Source organism: Gopherus flavomarginatus, chromosome 1 (genome assembly GCF_025201925.1).
Source record: "Gopherus flavomarginatus isolate rGopFla2 chromosome 1, rGopFla2.mat.asm, whole genome shotgun sequence".
NCBI classification, from domain to species: domain Eukaryota; kingdom Metazoa; phylum Chordata; order Testudines; family Testudinidae; genus Gopherus; species Gopherus flavomarginatus.
In genome coordinates, this window is record NC_066617.1 from 257447262 (window position 1) to 257458069 (window position 10808).

General features: G+C 40.6%; 1 pseudogene; it reads right to left on the reverse strand.

Moving 5' to 3' along the window:
- Positions 1-8567: 8567 nt before the first annotated feature.
- On the reverse strand, positions 8568-10508 carry LOC127043538 (SCAN domain-containing protein 3-like; annotated as a pseudogene).
- Between the last annotated feature and the right edge of the window lie 300 nt (positions 10509-10808).

A 10808-nucleotide genomic window follows, 5' to 3' on the forward strand; every position in this document is an offset into this window, starting at 1 on the left:
TCTGATGGACTCTTTCCAATTTTTCCACATCCTTCTTGTAATGTGGGGCCCAAAACTGGACACAGTACTCCAGATGAGGCCTCACCAATGTCGAATAGAGGGGAATGATCACATCCCTCGATCTGCTGGCAATGCCCCTACTTCTACAGCCCAAATTGCTGTTAGCTTTCTTGGCAACAAGGGCATACTGTTGACTCATATCCAGCTTCTCATCCACTGTAACCCCTACGTTTTTTTCTGCAGAACTGCTGCCTAGCCATTTGGTCCCTAGTCTGTAGCAGTGCATGGAATTCTTCCATCCTCTGCACTTGTCCTTGTTCTACCTCATCAGGTTTCTTTTGGCCCAATCCTCTAATTTATCTAGGTCTCTCTGTATCCTATCTCTACCCTCCAGCATATCTACCACTCCTCCCAGTTTAGTGTCATCTGCAAACTTGCTGAGAGTGCAGTCCACGCCATCCTCCAGATCATTAATGAATATGCACATAGACACGTCCAAATCATTGTAATTTATTTATTGCTAGCTAGTAAATCTGTTGTGAAAAGTGATATTAACAAACATATAAATATCACTTTTCATAGCAGACTTACTCAGCCCCAGCAAGCCTGGGGACAAATAAAGCCCTGGATGGGGGGCCAAGGGAGGCAGCGGGGGGGCTAGAGCCTGAAGCCCCACCACTAGTGTCTGAGGCCTGCTGCCACACAGCTGGAGCCCAGGACTGGAGCCTGGGACTGGAACCTGAAGCCCTGCAGCCAGAGCCTGCCACCCTGCCACCTCAGGACTGAACCCCGAAGCCTGAGCCCCACTGCCCCTGGGAAGGTGGAGAACCCATTGGGCACCTGCTCCTCCAGCATTGTGCCCCAAGTGTCTCCAGAGGGTGGCAGGGCCTAACACCTGCTGGCAACCCTGACACCAAGGCAGGCCATCCAGGAGCAACAGGGAGGGGGAGTGGCCACTACTTTTCCCTCCCGCCCTCCAAAGGAGGGCCTCAGGAGGCTGTGGCCACAAGAAAAGTCCCTGGTGGCCGCATGTGAGAAACGCTGCACTAGACATTCAGGACATGTTATCTAACACATTCTAACAACTCACCTTTAAATCTTGATTTTGATAAAGCTTTAAATTCTATATAGTGACAGCACTATAGAAAGGCTAAAATGCTGTGCCTAACACACTACTACTTACAAAAACACACAGTTGGGGCAAAAGGATCTTTGAATCTTTAACACCACCTCCATTCCCTCAATTCAGGTCTAAAACAACTCCAAATCCACATCTTTGCATCCTTCAGCTGAGACTTTCAGCAAAAAGCGAGAACATGTAACACTTGAAATTTCTTATTTTCTACATAAGAAGGGCGGGCAGGAGTCAGTAGGTGGGGGCCATATTTAAAAGTGCAAATAAGTATACAACCCCAAATTTGTTCCCTTCTGCAGTTCACCTTTTAGAAGGGACAGCCTAGGTTGTAAAGATACCATCTCAGCTATCTTAAAGATAGAATGTTTTAGAAAACTTCTTCATTGTGTTATTGTCAATAATATTGCTTATTTTTAAATCTACCACGTTCTGAGTGAGATTTTATTGTAAAGGGTATATGTGTTCACTAGAAATAAAGTGGCCCTAAACCAAATCCTTTTTCTGAGGTTTGGAAAAGTTCAATTACTTCTTTAATTAAATTATTATTCCATTTTCACATGCCTCTGTACCTCCAGGTATTCTAGGACTGGAACCAGAAGTGTTGAAATATTATGAAACAGTTTGTTCTTGTGGTACTCCTGACTTGACCAAAAGAAGGAAGTACCAGGCATCTGAGAGAGACAGAGGGAGAGATGGTTCCCATGAGATTTCCAGCCCTATTTTAACAATCAGTTTGAACAAGTTTTAGATAAGGATCCAAACTTTAGGATGCTTATACAAACTGAAACCAAGATGTTGAGGTTAACTTGTCATTGGTTAACTATGTCATTGGTAGATTCCAGTATCATTTCAATAATCATTTGCCAAGACAGCAGTGAGGAGAAAGAGATTTTGAGATGAAGTAGTGTTGCCTAGCAATTAGAACAGAGAATGGGACATCTGGACCTATGGAGTCTATTACCAGCTCTTCCACCAGTTTGCCAACAACAAAAAGGAGAATTTGGTGCAAAGCGAGGTTAACACAACATTTTAATGTATTTTTGTTCATCTCTTTTCTGTTCAATGTTATACAGATTCTTATACTGCCCTCATCACTGTAGTATCTGAGTGCGCTAAATGATGTGACCAATATCTGTCACATGTGTGTAATGCTCTCTCACCTTTTCCTCTTGAGGAGAATTGTGGGTGTTTTGTTTTGGGAGGATTTTGTCATTTGTTTTTTATTTTGACAATTGAAAATCATTTTTAATTGCATAGGCTAATGCTTCCTCATGCACTAGTAAACAATCTCAGTAATATGACCACTCATTACAGTGTTTTGTCTTTAGATCTGTGAGAAGAAATGGCCAATTTTGTTGTGTGGATTGTAAAATGCACAGACTGTGAGGTTCCATTGTAGCAGTAACAGTACAGTGCCCTTCTATGGCACCTTCCATCTGAGGTCTCAGAATGCTTAAAGAACATTAATCAATTGCCTCTAACCTCTCTCATAGGGGTGTTAAATATTATTACACCCACTTTGTCCCTTGCTTCTGTTCGATGAAACTGAGGCCCAGAGAAATGAAATATTTTGTCCAAATTAGCACAGGAAGGCTGTGGTTGAGCAGAATATAACCCGGGTTTCCTGATTGCCAGTTCTGTACTTTAACTACAAAACAATTTGTCCTGCCAAATTATGTATTATTCAAACCTACATCCTTAAAAATTATATTCATGTGGGACTGTAATATTTGCTAATTTAAAGCCTTTCCATAATATATATAAAAATTCTCACAGTTTCTCCACTCCCATGAATGATAATACTGCAGTGGCTATAAGCATCTTTGTTTTTTTCCTCCCACACTGTGGCTTAGAATGACAATGTGGCAATTCACAAATCAGTGGGTGACAATAAATGTCACTGTAAACAGTAGCTGGAATTGGTATAAAAGGTCCTTCTTTTTTGTGTGTTAAAAAACATGCTGGCTAAATTCTGCATCTAGCAGAAGGCATTTATAAGTTCTATTGTTTAAATCATTATTTCTTTCATTATGCAGTAATTCTGTGTCTGATTATTTGTTTACAGAAGCATAGGAAGCCAATTGATTGAATTAAGCTCAAAATGCAAATTCCTAGTCTTACAGGAGGAGGATAAAATGTTCAGTGATTTTGGGTGGCAAATTGTCACAAGTTAGTCATGTTCACTTCGCTGATGAATCTTCTGATTCTCTTTCTGCCTCATCTCTTTCTGCCTTACTTGCATCTGCTGCAGGAGCAGAGTCAGAGTGAGCTATTTTCCTGATATGTATCTACATCTGTATCTCTCTTTTATCAGTAGTAATAACTGGATCTTGAAATATTTTGAGGTGCAATTTTAGTAGAATGTCAAAGCTTGTAACTTTTCTGCAAGTACTAGAAGCCAAGATGTAGCCAAGGAACACAATGTGATTCTGCAATTTTATCTTATTTATCCTTGAGAAGTCAGGATGTATTATCCTCATGTCACAGGTGGGGAAACTAAGGCACAGGGAGGTTAAATGACTTGCCCAGGGACATAGAGGAAATGTGTGGCACAGCCAGGAAGCTATCCTGAATCCCAGGCCAGAGCTTTAGCAACCGACCATCCTTCCTCTCAATCAATTCATTTGAGGTGTGTTTTCAATCTTTTTTAGAGTGTGGATCACATCCTAGTAGAGATTGCCTTATGGACCACCACCATTTCTGTTCATAGTGTCATGGCAGATCTGCAGCAACTAAACATATGAAAAAGTAATATTAGAAAAGTATTTGACACATCTGTGTTTTCTTTTAATGTTGTGGAGTAGCTGGGAACTGAGCCAGATTTTACTTCAGTGGAGCTAAGTAAATGTACTTGTGACCAGCACCATGTCACTTGCTAGCTCTCTGTTGGCCACCAGCAAATTCACCAGGGACCACACTTTGAGAACTGCTATCTTAGGACAAAAGGTATCTTGCTACCATTCTATAAGAGAGCACTTTGTTGTTGGGGAGCTGCAGAATGAAACAATGGCACTGTTAATAAGAAATTCAGTGAACATTTGTTAATATGGAAGTCATAATTTAACCAAAGATAAAATACCTTAAATGTCTACCCTTTAGTCTTCCACTCATTCATGTTACCCCTGGAGCTCACTGGTAAAATTTAGAATCTCTGTAATGAGACAACTGAAGAGTGTATGATTGAGGGTGAGGAAATATTTATCACTTTACAGCCTTTTAACTTTCTATTCCTTTTCTCTTGATCGTTTCAGCCCTTACTACTAGAGCCCACCAAACTCCCAGGTTTGAATGTCCCTGAACTTCAAAGAAGTCTGGATCTGGATCCAAACTGTGCAGCTAGGACCCATTTTATGAATTCTAATCTCATCTATTCAACAAAAACCCTCCTCTCAGCCTTCCCAGGTCTTGCTTATAATGACAATTTTAGGGAAACCCCCCACTGTTGTTCTAGCACTAACTATCAGAGTGCCACTGTAAATTGGCCACCTGTGATTTTACTACTAGCATCATCTAGGCCTGCTCTGAGCAGGATTAGATGATGCTGTGCAAATAATTTCTGTAGCTGATCTATGTTGGGATCTTTATTTGAAAATGCACTAGCACCAGAATTTAGCCAAAGATTCCTTTATTAATCCAAAGACCAATTGGCTTTCATAGTTATCCCAATATGCAGTCTAATCTTAGCTAAGCCTGCGTACAATGATATAACAGCTGTCAATCATAAGTATTGATCAGTTACATACAAAAGGACTAGCCCTGGCATGCTCATACCCAGGTTGGCTGGCTCCAACTGAACAGGCTGACACTAGCAAATGGCCCCATTCTTTCCACTTTCCACTTATAATAAACAAGCCTACATGCCTATCACTCCGTGTTAAGTCTCCACTTTTGTCAAAACCGGTTAGAACCATCTTTGACCAGTGGGCTGGCAAGTGCCCAGAGATTTCAAGGACTCCCCTCACAATATTTCACTTGTCTCTATCGTATCTGCAAATGTCCCAGTAGTTTTACTCCAATAACTCATTCCTTTGTTAGTACCTGCTAACAAATGTGCTAAGCTTTGTTTCTCCTTTTTCCCCAACAAAGCATGCTTTCTTAATTCTCAGCAGAGCCAATTAGCCCTGTGCATTCCTAAAGTCTATGCCAGCACTCCCACAATGGCTAGCACCCGTGGAATACGCCAGTGCTGCGGCCAATGGTGGGAGATTTCCATAGTATTCTCATTGTAGATGCAACCCTAGATTCCATGAGCTCATTTATTCACCCAAAAATCTAGGCATAAGCACCTCTCTCCCACTTCCATATCTACATGCACTCCCTGTATCCTACACATTAAGGTCTGAAGCCTTTTGTGATGCTTCTGTATAAATGGCTATACAAAAACAGTCTTGTATTACTTTGCTTTGATTCTCTCTTGAGCTCAGCTCAAATCTGTTAGTTTTCCTATTCTCCTAGCCTGAATTCTGATTGTTGGTTTCCTCTCATCATTTAAACTTGTGTTGTTTGTTATGAAATGTACACAGATTCAAAATGTCTTCAGTTTGCAAATGTTTATGTTTCAGACTTGGGCACATGAATACAATTCTTTGTCTGTTAATACATCAAGCATATATCTCTCATCAATTGCAGCTTTCTTTTAAAACTGTACCACATTATACCAAAAGGAACGATTAAGAAACAAAAAGAACAAACAGGAAAAAAAGAGAACCGATGACTCAGGACAAATCTGATCCATGCAGGTTTTTCTTTCCAAATGTTACATGAGTGCCAGCTCAAATATGCCTGTTCCCAAATCATCAAGGAAAGGGAAGCTAAACTCAGAGATTCTGCCCAACTGATCCCTATTCTTAACTATTAACCATTCAAGCACTAGATGTGAGAGAAATTGGGTCTATGGTGGAGGCAGGGAGGGGAGGGTCATGAGGACGTTGTTAGTTTAACTAGGATTTTGGTGCTTTTGAAAAAAAAAGAAGTGGATTTAAAAAAATGTAGAAAAGCCACCTCAGAAATGATTTGGAACAATCCAAGTTTGTACAGTGCTGAGCTGAAAGGACTCCTGGTTCACCAAAAAACAGATAATGTTGACATTTATGTTGCTAAGTATCAGAGGGGTAGCCGTGTTAGTCTGAATCTGTAAAAGCAGCAAAGAATCCTGTGGCACCTTATAGACTAACAGACGTTTTGGAGCATGAGCTTTCGTGGGTGAATACCCACTTCGTCAGATGCATGCATGTATTCACCCACGAAAGCTCATGCTCCAAAGCGTCTGTTAATCTATAAGGTGCTACAGGATTCTTTGCTGCATTTATGTTGCTGTACCTCCTCTGCTGGGTAGTGGTGTGGTTTTGGTTTTTTAGAAAAACAAATGATTTCAATTTCTATTTTTAAAGAGAAATGTTGGGAAATAGTCTCTTTAATAGCAAATTTTGTATGTTTGTCAGATTTTCTGTATTTTTCTTCCTTCATTCTTTGTTTAATTAAATTTGTATTAAAAAGGATCAGGGAGTTTTATTGAGCCAGTGCTGCCCCGGGAATAATTCCGTAATCTATAGCTAAATAGTTTAGGGTGCAGTTTTCAAAGTTGTATGGGGGATTTAGCGATTAACTTTAATAGAAGATACAATACTAAATCCCCTGCATATTGTGAAAGTCTCAGTCCTAATCTTTTATAGGATCTAGACCTTCCTATTTTAATATTAGGTGGCGGTTTTGGACCATCCTGGATTAAGTTCAGAAGAGAGCCTCCCCATTTTAATATTGTGGGTTTAAATTATGTTATAACTCAACATGAGTGGTCACAAACAGTGTGAGCCTGGCAGAGCTGATGCACTTATTGCTGTGTTTAAAGAAGGACTTTTGTACTGGGCCAAATTTGAAAAGAGGAATATTTATGCAGAACATCATGCACTGTACTAGCAGTGTCCCTTATTCACCTCTGTGTTAGGAAACATTTGTGTTTGAATAAAGCTTTCAGCCTTCGCAGTATTGCTTCTCTATCTTCTGGAACCTGCATTAAAGTCATAATCCTCTGTTTAGGGCACTACAGTCTGTTGAGATGGAAACAATAGTAGGGCAGGCCATAAATTCAGATGAGCTATAGGAGAAAAAGGAGGAACTCACTAATAGTAACTATCTCCAAATGAATCACCCCTAAAGAGTCATGCGGTAAGAGCCCCATGCTAGCTATGTGGCCATGAACCCTTTTAAGCCATCCCTGGCAATTAAGGGGCATGAGTGATGCCCTCAAGCCCTATGTTCTATAAACTGAGGGTATAAATATCCTGTACCCTGAAGCCATCTCTCAATTCATTTCTGTCTCCAGGAGTCTTATTTGCAGGGCCACACAGAGGTTTTGGGGGCCAGGGAAAATCTGAAACTGAGACCCCAGCCCTCCCAAAAAGATTGCCATGAGAATGAAGAGTTTAAGAAGAGACGAATGCGGGAGGGCTCAGAAAGGGCCCAGGTGAGTGGGGCTGCTGCTCTCCCAGCAAAGAGAGGAACCTGGGGAGGGTATGAAGGGTCAGAGAAGGTCTAGGTCTGTGGGGCCATATGTCTCCCGGTGGACATGGGGCAGAGGGGCTCTGCCCTGCATGCAGCCTGGGGGAGTGATATTCCCAACGCCAATCCTACCTACAGGTTCCCACTTTGGCTTGGCAAGATGATACCTTTGGCAGCAACAGTGGGATCTATGCCTGACTAGGGCAGGTGAGTCGCTCCCCGCACTCTCAGTGGTAGGCACCAAACCTGAATGGCATGCAACCCTGTGCACCAGGTTGCAATGTCACATATCACATTTGGCCCATCCGCCTCTCCATCATTTTGAGGGCTTTCTCAAATGGCAAGGCCAGAGGCAAATTACTCCTTCCTCCCCCCATGCATCTCTAGGTGGCCCTGCTTATTTGGACCTGGGCCCCAAAATGGAATAGGTCAGTGCTTCTCAAACTATCGGATGTGGCGGACCAGCAATTTTTTTTCCAATGTGTCAGGGACCAGTTCCATATTTGTGCCATATTATTATCATATTCGCAATAGGCACGTAGCACATCAGATCAGAAAAACTAACATTCTTCACTGTATTAATTGGAATGGGAGTGTGGTGTACATGTGGAGATGTTCCCATTTAAATACATTGAAGACTGACTGAAATACTGTGCATCTGTGTGGATAGTATAAAATGACTATTATTCGTTTACGATCCACGAAAATATTATTTGACCATTCATAGTAATATTAATTTATATCGGAAACAATATAATGAATATAATAAAAGTTGGCAGGCATTTTTTATTTTATATTTATTTTGTAAACAAATACTACAATGTTAGAATACAAATAAAAATATTAAAAAATCAAACCAGCAAAGTCTCCTAACAAAGATATTATAAAACAATTTATTAACACAATAATAGTCATGTTAAAACCTTAACCTTTACTAATGTGAAAGGTGAACCTCCTTCTTCTTTGTCAGCTTATCCAGTCAAGGTTCAATGAAGGACAGTGCCACAAGCAATGGAGAATGACTATCCATACTATTCCTGTGCTTTATCTTAATGACACTCATGGTTGAGAAGCCAGTCTTGCAGAGGTATGTTGAAGGAAATGGGAGAGGAGTTTTCAGAGCAGTTTCAGTAAGCTCAGGATGTTCTGCTTTCATTTTTATCCAAAAGGAAACAAGTGATGTTGTAGTTTCAAAACTCATCTTCAATCTTTCGTCAGCAGCCAGCTCCAACAATTTATCCTCCATAGTGACAGTTAAGTTATCTTTCAATGGAATAAACGGATTTCGGATCCATTCAGTCTCTTTCCATGGATCTTCTTCTGCTGGAAAGTAAAACTCAAAATGTTCTGCCAAATTCATCAAGTGTTGACTGATGACGTTTTGTAGAGGTGTAACATCAAGGTCTTTGCCTGCATCGGCGATTATTGTCACTAAGTTGTGAAACATGTCATAATAATCTCTTGACACATGACTCTTCCATGCTTTTAGCTTTTGTTTCTGTCCGTCGGTCTTGTCTGCCATTGTAAGACACGAATCCATCCTTCCCTGCATGGAGGTGTTGAGATCATTAAAGATGGCAAAGATATCAGCCAAGTAAGCCAGCTTGGCTATCCAATCCACATCTCGGAACAATTGTGATTGATTTGGTTTTTTGTCCTGAAGAAACTCGGCAAGCTTGTTTCGGAGCTCAAATACTCTTGTCAGGACTTTTCCCCTTGATAACCAATGTACATCGGCATGCAATAGGAGTTGTTTATGATCAGCAACCATATCAACACATAATGCAGCGAATAGTCTCAAATTTAAAGCATTCACCTTTACATGGTTCACAATTTTTACGACCTCACTAAGCACACTGTTTAGTTCTGTTGACATTTTTTTTGTTGCTAGACTTTCTCGGTGAAGGAAGCAGCGTGTCGACTTGCATTCTGGTGCAAGCGCCTTAATCTGGGTAGCCACTCCAGAATGCCATCCTGTCATTGCAGCAGCACCATCAGAACATATTCCTACACAAAACTTGAAATCCAACCCACATTTGTTAACAATGTAGTCGCGCACAGTCTTGAACACTTCAGAACTGGTTGTTTTTGTTAGTAGAGAAGCAGAACACAAAAACTCTTCCTTCAAATCACCCTCCTGTTCAAAGCGCACATACACTATCAGAATTGCCATATTAGCAACATCTGTACATTCATCAAGCTGCAAAGAAAAGTACTTTGCTAACTTAATCTGTCCTATGAGCTGCTCTTCCATATCATGAGTCAGATCGTGAATTCGTCGAGATATAGCGTCATTTGAAAGTGGCACTTCCTTTGCCGCCGCCTCACCCAGCATTTCCATGCAGACATCTTTAATACAGCCTATCACTAGCGTCTCACAAATGGTGTATGGCTTTTTAGCCTTAGCAATATGAAGCACTACTTTTTAAGAAGCTTGCAAAGCACAAGTATTTATGTATGACACTGTGAAGATCTGTTTCTGATGGCCTTTTAAATCAAGATGCTTTCTTTTGAAGAACTCTTTCGACTTTGAACTAATTTCATTGTGTTTTGTATTTAAATGCCTCTTGAGCTTTGATGGCGTAATTCGATCATTAGCCAACACATCGCCACAAATAACGCACTGCGGTTTTGGCACTCCACCATCATTCATGGCTACAAAATCAAACTGAATGTATGAGGAGTCATATTTCTGAGTAAAGCCAGAACGAATTTTTTTTGTTGACAATACTTTGGTTTCATTTACATCTCCATCATCTGATTCAGAATTACTTCCATGTTCAGCAACCAGATGTCTCTGCTTGATAAATGTGTCAATTAGGCCTTGCTTCACCATCTGTAAATTAGGCATAAAAATAATGAATATAAATCCCATTACCCCAGTTTATACTTAATTTATGATATTAGGATGAAAAATGTATAATATTATTAGTACAGTGGAGTCACATCTTACGTGGGGGTTAGGTTCTAAGGTCAGCGTGTATAGTGTATAGAGGAAAATCATGTATAATGAAAATTACAATAAAGTACAGTACACACAGTACAGTGTATACACTGTATACACTAGAACAGGGGTCCTCAATCTACTGCATGCGTGCCAAAGGAGGCACGTGCGCCTTTTTTTTTTTAATTGCAGGCTGTGGGTCCCAGCCACCACTGAGACCACTGCCGGCCT